Source organism: Bos mutus, chromosome 10 (assembly GCF_027580195.1).
Source record: "Bos mutus isolate GX-2022 chromosome 10, NWIPB_WYAK_1.1, whole genome shotgun sequence".
In the NCBI taxonomy this organism is placed as follows: domain Eukaryota; kingdom Metazoa; phylum Chordata; class Mammalia; order Artiodactyla; family Bovidae; genus Bos; species Bos mutus.
Genome location: NC_091626.1, coordinates 45,323,962 through 45,337,397, shown reverse-complemented (window position 1 = coordinate 45,337,397; position 13,436 = coordinate 45,323,962). Strand labels below are relative to the sequence as shown.

The window sequence follows — 13,436 nt, the reverse complement described above, 5'->3', positions numbered from 1 at the left end:
AGACAGTAATTTCAAAGCTTTCAGCAGTTTTCTGTATTAAAGAGGTTGTGACATGAATTTACCTTTGCAGTTTCTCTTTTTAATAAAAAAATTAAAAAACTGTGATCTTTAATTATGCAAATATAAGGCAAGTATTGAACAATCATTCCTGAGAAAGACATGCGTTAAAATAGAATCCTTTTATTTTTTAAAAGTTTTTCTTGGTGTTACTGAAGGTCAAAAGTTTTAATGTAGATTATTAAGAAATGTTACAGATTATCCCTGAAATTCAAAAGAAATATAAACTTTCCTCCTAAAAATCAGTGATAAAAGTAAGAAATCAGTGAATAGATATTTTAAGTCCACTGGTCTCAAAGAGTTGGAAATGACTGAAGCAACTTGGCACATTATATAATTACAAGCTTGCCATATATAAGTATTTTCATTTAATTTTGTAGAAGATAACCAGTGAGGTTTGGTTTCTCCATTCTTGACCAGGCTTGATTAGAATAAAGGTGATGTTTTCTGCATAAGCTTCCTATCTTTTCTAAGTATCAACCAGAGTGGGAGTTGGCATTCGCAGTAGAATACAAGGTTCTAGAAATTCAAATTACTTTATTTTCTATTTTCATTCATTTATACACAAGTGCAATCCAGTTAAACATAAAGGGCAGCCTCCCAAGAGAAAATAATCTTAAGGGCTCTCAAAATTGGGCAATTTGTAGCAAGGGGTAATCATCATATTATCATTTTATAAGAATAGCTACCATTTATGAAGTACTTACTGTTTTGCTAATATGCTTTGCATATTTTATCTGTAGTCCTTTTTAAAACAATGCAGATAAAGTGTTATTATTCTTATTGATGACAAAGCTAGAGACTCAGAGATGTTAAGTGACTTACTATAGATAGCATCGCTAATAAGCGGCTGTGTAAAGATTCAGATTGAATTTGGGTTGGATCCCATGCCAATGAGTTCAGCCAGCCAGGGTACTGCCAGAAAGTTTTGTTCAGATGATGTATCTATGAGTTCTTTGATCTTTTTTTTTTCCCTTTTCTTTTCATTTTTACTTCATAAGCTAACCAAGCTATCTTCTTTCCACAATACTGTCTATGACTTGGTCATCCAAATGATAAATCTGTTTTGTCATTACCTATTGATATATCTCTTGAATACCACTTAAGTTAGTTTATAACTTCTAGTGAGTATCCAGTCTCTTTTCAGAGAGTAAGAGGCTACAGGTTCTTTGACTGACATAACATCATTTACTACATCAGTTCCTAAATTATTTGAATTGTTTGCCTTATTCATCTCCACTCACAGCTAATCCAAAATTGACTAGAGTTGGGATCAATGAGATTCAAATTAAATCTTATACCTTTATTTAAATCATTAGTCAGATAGATTTGATTTACATCATTCTATTCCCTACTCCACCAGAAGCATTTACTTGACATAGCTTAAGCCATATTACATAATTTTCACAACTCAGACAAGAATGTCAATTTAAGTTTTAGAAACTACACCGTGTACATTTGCAGTGATTTATAATGTTATCTTATTAGATTAATTCTACAGCTGTATCAGAAAACTGCACATCTAGATTTGTACATCTAGACAGTTTTACATTCATCATCTTCAGTTTCTTCCAGAAGGATGCATTTTTCACAAGGTTTGAGCTGTTTCTTAGATGAGCTGCTTGAATTTTGCATAAATGAAGTCTCTCAAATCTGGTGGGAAACTTTACTAAAATATTCTGAAACATAAAGATCACTTTTGGGTTATACTGCAACTGTTGGTTTTCTTTCATGCCATCTTGCCATTAAGTCTCAAATGAATGAAGGCTAGTACGTAGAAATACAAATAGTTATTTGCTAGGTACTGTGCCAAATGCTTCACCTCCATGATTTTATTTAATTCTTATACCCACATTCAGAGGCAGGTTTTATTATCCGTGCTTTATTTATCAAAACAAAACAAAACCACACACAAAGAGGTAAGCGATAATGTGCCAAAAGCCACTATGTCCAAATGACTCTAAAATTCTTTCTTTAGCCACTAAGGTGTGTGCCTCCCTGGGCTGCACTCGACATCTAACTCATTATTTCTGGACTGTTTTATTTTAGTGGTTGCCCTGCCCCTTCTTTGCACCTTCCGTCCTTGATTTGATCCACATCATTTTTGAAAATTATGTTACTCTTTTGAAATGTAGCAAGGTTTAAAACTGCTCAAATTTGATAAGAAAGGAGGGAAACATAGCTCAATCTAGCCTACTTATTTACCAAGGTAAAACAAAAAAGATATGCCCACGTTATGTGTGAGATAAGATGATGTTCTAAAATATCAAGTTACTTTTCCAGGTATCAGCAAGGAGGACTAGGGCCAGCAAAGGAAGCTGAGGTCTCTCTTTTCATTTTAATTCTTTGGAAAGTATATGTTGTCTTTGTCCTTGTGAGAGTGAACAGCTAAATTATGTTCTTTAACGATAGTTGTTGTTGTTTAGTCACTAAGTCGCGTCTGACTCTTTTGTGATCCCATGGACCATAGCCCTCAAAACTACTCTGTCCATCCATGGGATTTCCCAGGCAATAATACTGGAGTGGTTTGCCATTTCCTTCACCAGAGGATTTTCTTGACTTAGGGACTGAAACTATGTCTCCTGCTTTGGCAGGCAGATTCTTTAACCCTGAGCCACCTGGGTAGATATCACTTAAAACTTACTGTCAGGCCCTCTCATTGGAGATATGTGTAACACTGACTTACTGTGACCTAGGAAAGGCTGCCAAGGATGTCTTCAACAAAGGATATGGGTTTGGCATGGTCAAATAGATCTGAGAACCAAGTTATGTAGTGGAGTTGAATTTTCTACTTCTGGTCATGTTTATATCAATATAGGGAGGGCAACCTAGAGGTCAAATACAAAATCTGTAACTGTGGGCTGACCCTCACCCAAAAGTGGCACACAGACAGTACTCTTGGAAGAGAAATCTCTTTGGAGAATACGTTGGCTGAAGGGTTGAAACTGACTCTTGATACCATTTTTGTACTAAAAATGGTATCAAGAAAAGAAAAGGAGAGTGGAAAATTAAAGGCCTCATGTAAACAGGATTGTTTCAGTCTTGACAGTAGCATTGATACAGATTTTTCTAGACCAACCATCTATGATTGGGCTATGCTGGACTTTGAAGGTTGGTTTGCAGGCTATCAGATGAATTTTGACACAGCCAAATCCAAACTGTCACAGAATAATTTTCCACTGGGTTACGAGGCCACAGACTTCCAGCTGCACACTCACATGAACAATGGCACTGAATTTGGAGGGTCCATCTACCAAAAGACGAACGAGACGATTGAAACATCAATAAACCTAATGTGGACGACCAGCAGTGATGACAGCCATTAAGGCATCCCTGCTAAGTACAACCTGGATATAGAACTTCTCTATCTGATAAAGTAAATAATATCAGTCTGATTGAATTGGGTTATACTCAGACCCTTTTACCCAGAGTGAAACTCACCCTGTCAGCTCTAATTAATAGAAAGAATATCAATGCAGGAGGCCACAAGTTTGGGCTGGGATTTGAACTAGGTTTTGAGTAAAGCATCAGCTTTGTCCCTAGAGATGAAGAGAAATGAACCCACTATATTTTGACCTTAAAATTCTTTTGTGAAATTTCAATAGTGCGAACTTTTTATTATTCTGAAGAATTGTAATCCTCTCCACACTGAGGCCTACCTAACAAGTCCATCCTAAGGGAGGTACTTGAAGGAATGTCTAGAAGTCATCATGTTCCTGCTGCATTTCAGTTCAGTTCTGCAGTGTTATTTTAAATGTCTTCCTCAGCAATAGTGTAGTGTCATGTTAGAAAGAAGTTGACCCAACCCTCCAGTTGTCCATCACGTCCTGCATGTCATACACCACTTTTTTATGATCTTGTAATGTATTTGCCTCTGTTCTATAGTGGAATCTTTGGTTTTGCATTGGAATAAGATAAAATAAACCCATCATATTTGGAACATAAAAAAATAAAAAGAAAAACATATTGTGTAAAAGGATAAAGTTTAGAGGTCACCATTTCTAAAAAGGAAGGACAAACTTTGATTTTCTAAGGTTAGGATCCAAAATACAGTTTGTGTCACAGTATATGAAGCTAGGTTGATAATGAAAATGAAAGAGAATGGAAGCAAGTATTCCCTTTATTCATAGTCAGATGTCACAGATAAAAGAATTTATAATGCATTAATAGAACAAATATTAAATACAATTGAAGGATATAGGGAGATTTTCCAAGAAAAATTAACATAATGTGATAAATTCAAAGATTTCAACAAGTCATTAAATCTGTTTCAAAGTAGCTGTATAATTGTACCATCAGAAGAATTTTAATTATCCATAAGAGTTCATGGTAACTGAAGCATTGAATGAAAATGAAAACTTTTTTTTTAAGATTTCTTACAATTAGATAATATATGAAAACAAATGTGCAGTTAGCATAAGTTACAAAATTTTTAAAAATGTTTAGCTGGTATGGTCAAGAAATTCTGCACTCCTCTGAATTAAGTAATGTTACTAAATAGACAAGTTTTTAGAAAATATCAAATCGCTAATGATGACATAGCACTCATTAAAGGGAATTGACACTATTCTAACACCTTGAAAAATGAGGAACAAATTTAATTTCATGATAATAAATCTTAGTTGTTTTAAAGTGTGAAATAACATTGTGTTTTCTAGTATTTTAGTTTCTTCTTACATCATAAATAATCCACACAAGAAGTATGACGACTCTCAAAAATGACACATTATCATTCTCTTATTATAATAGTGGTTGTAGAAGTCTATTAGGCACAGTTAATTTGTCCCTAATCACTTTTGTGTGCTTAGTCGCTTCAGATGTGTCCGACTCTGTGCGACCTTGTGGACTGTAGTCAGCCGAGCTCCTCTGTCCATGGGGATTTTCCTGGCAAGAATACCAGGGTGGGTTGCCATGCCCTCCTCCAGAGGATCTTCCTGACGCAGGGTTCGGACTGGTATCTTTTATGTCTCCTGCATTGGCAGGCAGGTTCTTTACCACTAGCGCCACCTGGGAAGCCCCTCTAATCCCTTTTACTTTCCCCCATTTGTACTCAGCTTCAGAATGAAAACCCCGTTGTTCCCCATCTGGGGCTAACCTTGACTGCTTTCTCTGCCATTTTATTTCAGCAGTTTGGGCAACCCAGCTAACTAAAAAATTCTGTGTAGTGCATAGAAAGATGACAAAAAATAAATTTCTCAATTCTATACAAAGTTAGATTGAAAAGTACTCAATTTTTGTATTGCTGTATAGTTTTACAAAGAGGGACAACCAGTTTTAAGTTTTATATGCTACTAGAAGTATCTCACTTTGTTTTATTTATTCATGGTTATTGCATTTTTAATCCCATAAACATGGAACTGGAAAAAATATATATAATATCATAATGTATTATTATGGAATATATTTTTGTATTTATATACAATTTATATTTATAAATTATATGTGCTTAGTCACTTCAGTCATGTCTGACCATAACCCATGAGGCTCCTCTGTCCATGGGATTTTCCTGAAACAATATTGGAGTGGGTAGCCATGTTCTCCTCCAGGGATCTTCCTGACCCAGGATCAAATCTGTGCCTCCTCTTTGCAGGCAGGTACTTTACCTTCTAAGCCACTGGAGAAGGCAGATAAATCATATATTATAGTATATTATTATATAATACATTTTTGTATTTATATGAAATTTATATTAATAAATCATAGATACATTTAAGGAAAAACTCACGTACCCTCATCTGTCTTTGGTTTTATCTCAATCCAAAGGTAAGCTAGGAAGTTTAAGGCTATTGGATTAATGAATGGTTTAAATAGAGATAAGTATTATTTCAGTTATGTGTCCATAAGGTTCTTTTGCAATTATTTTAATTCAGTGACCTTTTATAGTTCCATCTGAGTCAAAGAATTCTGGAGTGCTGGTGGAAACTTTGTAACATTTTATAAATAGAAGTTGAATGAAAAACAGAAGAATAGAAGAGCTAACGGTGTCTACAGATAAATAAATATTCTTCAAAATAGTGATTGGTCTTGGGTGACAAAGCTTTGCTTTTGTGATAAAAAGCTTGCTAACAGTGTTTTAATTGAAACTTTTAATCTGAATGTTGTCTGAATTCTGTTAAATGTTACTTTCCTACCTTAACTCAGATTTTCTTAATCTTCATTTTCACATTGAGTATTGTTACACTGTCTGCCTCATTACGCTAAAGAAAGATGAAGTAAGCTATTAACATTCTGAACAGCCTATGAGATGTTATGATATAGAATGTCATTCATTTTTATGAGTTGGCTGTCAGTGTGGGCTGCAATAAAGTTATAATTCCTTCCTGGCATTATGTGATAGCTGATATTGCTGCAAAATCCTTATTAAAATTTCAATAATTGTAAATTAAAACAAAAGTAAATGGTGTTTTTATGAAATACTTGTTTCTGAAAGTCAGGTGATACAGAACAGGGCTCTCCAAGATGGACATTATTTGCTTTGTAGATTTAAAACATCATAATTTCACTGTTATTTTCTTTACTAAAAAACTTAGAATCATTCAAAACTTTTAGCAACAGAAGCTGGTTTGCTTATACTGAGAGAAGTGAGATGACGAAGTTGTATTATTGCTTCACCAAGTCTACTCTTAAATTGCTGCATGATGTCATTTGACAGAAAACTTGAAAGTTACAATTTGAGTATTTTTTTTCTATTTAAATATTTGGTAGAGAAGGGACAGTCAGTGTTTTACATGTCATCTCACGGCCTCATTAAATGAATATGTTAATGTAGCATTCAGCTTGCAAATTTCCTCATGCGAAATAGAAAACAACAAGAGAGAGCCTCTAGGACAGTTAATGCTGTATTATTTAAGCAAAAGTTATCAAAACATGCACACTGTCATTCAAAACAAAGGAATTTATACTCAGAGTTTGCTCATATATATTATTTATGAAAAGTATGTATTGAAAGAAAGGAAATATTTTATTTTATTTATTTTAATTTTTTCACTGAAGTATAGGAACTATTTTGTTAAGTAGATGATAAATGTCATTATAATGAATGTGATTGGAAAAGAGTATATAAAGGAGGCATAATCATTTTATGTCATATGTTTCATAGCGTTTATTCTCATCTCTATCATCTTCATAAATTACTGAAACTTGAGGAGAGAAATTTGGCGCTTTTAAAGATCTAACTTTGTTTAGTAAGATACCATGGACTTCCCCAGTGATGCAGCGGTAAAGATTCTGCCTGCAATGCCTGTTCAATCCCTGGGTCTGGAAGATCCCCTGGAGAAGGAAAGGGCAATCTACTTCAGTGTTTTTGCCTGGAAAGTCCCATGGACAGAGAAGCCTGGTGAGCTACAGTCCATGGAGTCGCAAAAGAGTCAGATACATCTTAGCAACTAAACAAGTAATATACCCAGAGTGAACTTGACAAATTTGTATAGGCCCATGAAATAAGATTAAGATTTGTATAGGCCCATGAAATAAGATTAATGTGCCAGTATAAAGGCAGTCTACCTAAAAATAGATTGATCCACTGAACTGTCATAGCACCTTAATTCTATCACTTAATAAAGTATCTTTATTATGAATCTTTATCTTTATTTTGAATCTTTACTCATAAGTCTTTGTTATTCACTAATACTGTATATTGTTTTTGTTATTGTTTTATTTTGTTTTATGCTCCAGTGGAGGTGAGACTTTCCACTACACTCCAGAATATGCCTGTCTTCTGGCCACCACAGTTAACATTTCCATTGCTTCTATCAACAGAACCTAATTGCACCTGGTGATGGTATGGATAATTGAGAAAGTAAAATATTGTGGAATTAGCAAAAGATATGCCAATCCTATGAACCATCAGTAGAGTAATAGCCTAGTTGTATCTCTAAATGTAATCCATGGATCTTGTGCATCAGCATCATCTGGAATGCCTATGAAAATATTGATTCAGGATCCCACCTCAGAGCTACTGAGGTAGAATCTGTATGCAATTTGCTTGATGATCAGCATGTTACAAACTCCAAGATAATTTCAATGGACATGGAAGTTTTTATAAGTGGTGTAAATAATTGTCAGTGATGATGCCTATGCTGCTAAAAGCTCTGAATCCAATGGTAATTTTCAAAAAACACACAAGGAAAGAGGCACAATGGTTTTCAAATCATTCCAGAATAGACAGGTAATTTTGTCATGGAAATCAACTTGGCAAATGCTTCTTTTTTTTCTTATTTATTTAAATAAAATTATTTTATTTAAAAATGTGTTGCTTCTAAATTGAGTCTCTTAGCCTTGACCCCATGGTCATCATTTGGCAGGGCCATTTAACTTAGTCTTTCTGAGCATTTTAGGAGGCAGAATAGATCAGTAGATCATGATTAGAACATGTACTGGTCAATGTCTCAGCAAAAAACAGATGGAATGCTAGATAATGAGTGACCAGGGATGGAGCTAGGGACTGAAGGCACAAAATTTAAGAAGACACTCAATCTGAAGTGTGTGTAAGCACTCTAGGTGCATTATCTTTTAAAGAACAAGTGTTATACCTAGAAATTCCAGAGTAATGAGGTCAGGGCAATAGTTACCAGAACTCAGAGAGGATATGTCACCTAATAGAAGTAATCTTAGATGGAGGAAAGCCTGATGCCAGCAGCCACCTTACAAGAAGGAAGCCAGAGGAATAAATATGCACGTATCCCTCTCCTCCATTCTCTTTATTGGTTGAACATAACCAGAAGCTGGAGGGAAAGAGACATCTTCACTGGAGTCCATACTCCCAAGTCAGCTTTCCAGGGTCCCAGCAGGGTGGCAAAGACTGGGAAGTGCATCTGTGGTGAGGGAGACAGGAGGCACTGGGATAAGACAAAGAGCCAGAGTGCCTAGGGCTCCCAGTTCACCATCATCTGTCTTAATGTCTTAGGGCCTTGCTCATGTCTTCTATATGCAGGAGTAATAGCATCTGCCTCATAGAACTATTTTTAGGAATAAATTCATATCTATAAAGATTTTATTTACATTTTTATTGGAGTATAGTTGATTTACAGTGTTGTATTAGCTTCAGGTGTATAGCAAAGTGAATCAGTTATACATATATCCACTCTTTTTTAGATTCTTTTCCCATATAGACCATTAGAGTATTGAGTAGAGTGACCTGTAGGTCCTTATTAGCTACCTATTTTCTTGTTTTAGTTATCTATTTTATATATAGTAGTTTGTGTATCTTGGGGAAGGCAATGGCACCCCACTCCAGTACTCTTGTCTGGGAAATCCCATGGACAGAGGAGCCTGGTAGGCTGCAGTCCGTGGGGTCGTTAAGAGTCAGACACGACTGAGCGACTTGACTTTCACTTTTCACTTTCATGCATTGGAGAGGAAATGGCAACCCACTCCAGTGGGTTGCCTGAAGAATCCCAGGGATGGGGGAGCCTGGTGGGCTGCCATCTATGGGGTCGCACAGAGTCGAACACGACTGACGCGATGTAGCAGCAGCAGCAGCAGCAGTTTGAGTATCTTAATCCCAATCTCTCAGTTTCCCTCTTCCCTTCTCCCCTTACCATCTGGTAACTTTAAGTTTGTTTTCTATATTTGTGACTCTACTTCTGTTTTGTAGATAACTCCATTTGTACCCTTTTTTAGATTCTACATAGAAGAGATATCATATGATATCTGTCTTTGTCATATATTACTCAATATGACAATCTCTAGGATCATCCATGTTACTGCAAATGGCAGTATTTTATTCATTTTATCACTGAGTAATATTCCATTGCATATATGTACCACTTATTCATCCATCCCTCTGTTTCCTGTGGATGTATGCCCTGGTATAGGATTGCAGGATCATATGGTAGCTCTATTTTTAGTTTTTTTAAGCAACCTCCATACTATTCTCCACAGTGCCTGTACCAGTTTACATTCTGACCAACAGTGTAGGAGGGTAGACCGCTTTTTGAGGTAAAAAGTAATTCAGAGATTCCCTATAACCTGCCAAATAAAGTCAAACTTTAAAGCAAGATATGGAGTCACTGACATGAGCTTACTTTCTGATTCAGTGTTCCACTGAACCCAATAAATTTTCTCAGCAATTGTTTATCTAAAAAGGAGAAAGTCCTTTATCATGCCCTTTTTAAAGATGTTTTTGCTGTATATAGGATTCTAGTTTGACATTTTCTTTTAGAACTTTAAAGATATTTTATTGTTCTATGACTTGGAAAGTGTATGATGAGAGGCGAGCTATAATTTTAATTTTGTTCCTCTGATTGAAATGTTTCACCCTATGGCAGTCTTCAATATTTTCTATTTATCTTTGGATCCTCACCTTTTAGCTAATAAATGCCTAAGAGTGTTCTTTATTTTATTTTAATTTATTCTCTCTAGGATCCATTGTGCTTCTTCAATTTGTATACTATTGTCTTATGAAAATATTGGAAAATTATTGGCCATGGGTCTCTTTTTCTTTAAATAATTTTTTATGTCCTGTTGTGTCTGTCTCTCTCTTCATTTCTCTAGGATTCCAGTTATAGGTATTTTATTATGTTTTGTCTCACAGATTTTGAATGCATTTTTCTCTTCGTTATTGTTAGCTAACTTTTCTTAAAAATTGTTTTCCCTCTTTGTTTCATAAGGATCATTTCTATTAAACTATCTTAAAGTACAGTTTTTTTTTCTTTACTGTATCCAATCTGCTAATAAAACCATCAAAGGAATTCTTCAGGTCAGATATATTTAAAAAAATTTCTAACATGTACATTTGATCTTTTTTTTTATAGTTTAACTCCATTTAAAATTCCTGATTATGTTTATTGTCTGGTTTTTCCACTAGATTAGTTTACATATTAGTTAGTGTTAGTCACTCAGTCGTGTCCAGCTATGTGACTCCATGGATTGTAGCCCGTCAGGCTCCTCTGTCTATGAAATTCTCTAGGCAAGAATATTGGAGTGGGGTTGCTATTTCCTCCTCCAGGGGATCTTCCCAACCCAGGATTTGAACGTGGGTCTCCTGTATTGCAATTGGATTCTTTACCATCTGAGACGCCAGCGAAGCCATTTTACATATTAATTATGCTTATTTAAATATTGTTTCTATATCTGGGCATATGCAGACCTGGTTCTGTTAACTCTTCTATTTCTTGACAATTGGTTCATTTTTCTTGACTTTCCTCTTTTGTCTGTGTATGTATTATAATTCTTGAAAAATGAGGTACATTGTGATAAAAGAACAAGAGAAACTGAAGTATATATTACTTATGCCCAGTAATGGGCATAAATAACACTTCTGTTAAGCCATTTGTGTGTAGCTAAAAGCTCAACATTCAGAAAACTAAGATCATGGCATCTGGTCCCATCACTTCATGGGAAATAGATGGGGAAACAGTGGAAACAGTGTCAGACTTTATGTTTTGGGCTCCAAAATCATTGCAGATGGTGATTGCAGCCATGAAATTAAAAGACGCTTACTCCTTGGAAGGAAAGTTATGACCAACCTAGATAGCATATTCAAAAGCAGAGACATTACTTTGCCAACAAAGGTCCGTCTAGTCAAGGCTATGGTTTTTCCTTGTGGTCATGTATGGATGTGAGAGTTGGACTGTGAAGAAAGCTGAGCACCAAAGAATTGATGCTTTTGAACTGTGTTGTTGGAGAAGACTCTTGAGAGTCCCTTGGACTGCAAGGAGATCCAACCAGTCCATTCTAAAGGAGATCAGCCCTGGGATTTCTTTGGAAGGAATGATGCTAAAGCTGAAACTCCAATACTTTGACCACCTCATGTGAAGAGTTGACTCATTGGAAAAACTCTGATGCTGGGAGGGATTGAGGGCAGGAGGAGAAGGGGATGACAGAGGATGAGATGGCTGGATGGCATCACCGACTCGATGCACATGAGTTTGGGTGAACTCCGGGAGTTGGTGATGGACAGGGAGGCTTGGCGTGCTGCAATTCAGGGGTCACAAAGAGTTGGACACGACTGAGTGACTGAACTGAAAGTCAATCTAGTTAGTAATTGTACTGGGTTTACATTTTTTGTTTCTATGATTGCGTTCAGTGAACCAAGTGAAAGTGAAAGTGAAGTCGCTCAGTCGTGTCCAACTCTTTGTGACCCCATGGACTGTAGCCTATCAGGCTCCTCCATCCATGGGATTTTCCAGGCAAGAGTGCTGGAGTGGATTGCCATTTCCTTCTCCAGAGGGTCTTCCTGACCCAGGAATTGAACCTGGGTCTCCTGCATTGCGGGCAGACGCTTTACCATTTGAGCCACCAGGGAAGCCCTCAGTGAACCAAAGGCTTCAAATTTCTTTTGTAGTGAACTGTCTTAGCTTGCCCGTGTCTGTGGGCTGGAGTTCCAGAGGATTTCCCAGTATTTCTTCTCTACCCTAAGCTTTCAGCAGGCCCTGTGTGCTGCCCTGCATGCTTTCATAACAAAGTCACTCTCTCTGCTTTAGTTCCTTCTTTTGTCACAGGCTGCTATTGCTTATGATTTGGTAAAGGATAATGGTTGATATAGGGAGATATCTCTGTTCTAATACAACAGCAGTCTTAAGCAGACATTATGTGTGTGAGGCAGGCAAAATCGCAGGGGTAGTTTTTTTTCAGTTTTTCCCATCCTCTAATGGTAGACAACTTGTGACTTTTACAAGGATGGGTTATCTTTCCCTTTGCCTCCATTCCCGTGGCAGTCTAACTTTGTCTTTTATTGGTGATGAGGGACAAGTTGAGTGCAAGTGAGATTCCCTCACTACCATCAGTGGCAGTAGCATTCTACTTTATATGAATATTGTAGCAGCATCTGGAGAACAAAAGGACTTTTTTCTCCTCCCCCAGTGGCAGCCAACTTTTTTGTGGTATTAGGGTAGTAACATCTGGAGAAGGAAATGACAACCCACTCTAGTATTCTTGCTGGGGTAATCCCAATGGACAGAGTAGCCTGGTGGGCTACAGTCCATGGGTTTGCAAAGAATTGGGTGTGACTGAGCAACTGAGCACACAGGTAGTGACCAGATATGAAAGTGTTTCCTTTCTCTCTCTCATTGACAGATGGCTTGTGCCTTATGTTAGAGCTGATCTGCTGTATGGGTCAATCTCCTGCTTCTCACTTAATGTAAGCCAATATTTGCTTTATAGCACAGAAAAGCCTAGCATGTGGGATAGTATATAGCCTTTTCTCTAGGGACTGCTGATCCTCACTTTATTTTCATACAGGGTCCAGAAATCTGAAGGCTTCTACAGATTCACCTGTTCCACTGTAAAACCTACACAGACGTTCTGTGTGTCTTTTGAGGGGAATTCTTTTGGGTCTCCTGCCCTGTCACCATTTCTTTTCGAGCACCTATTACAGAGGCCCTTGGAAAAAACCTAACAAGTTGATGTAGCTCGTATGTCTGACACTTCTAGAGATT

At 36.6% G+C, this 13,436-nt stretch overlaps 1 pseudogene; it reads left to right on the top strand.

Moving 5' to 3' along the window:
- The first annotated feature begins 1,986 nt into the window (after window positions 1-1,986).
- On the top strand, window positions 1,987-3,580 carry LOC102264911 (voltage-dependent anion-selective channel protein 3 pseudogene; annotated as a pseudogene).
- Window positions 3,581-13,436: the final 9,856 nt, after the last annotated feature.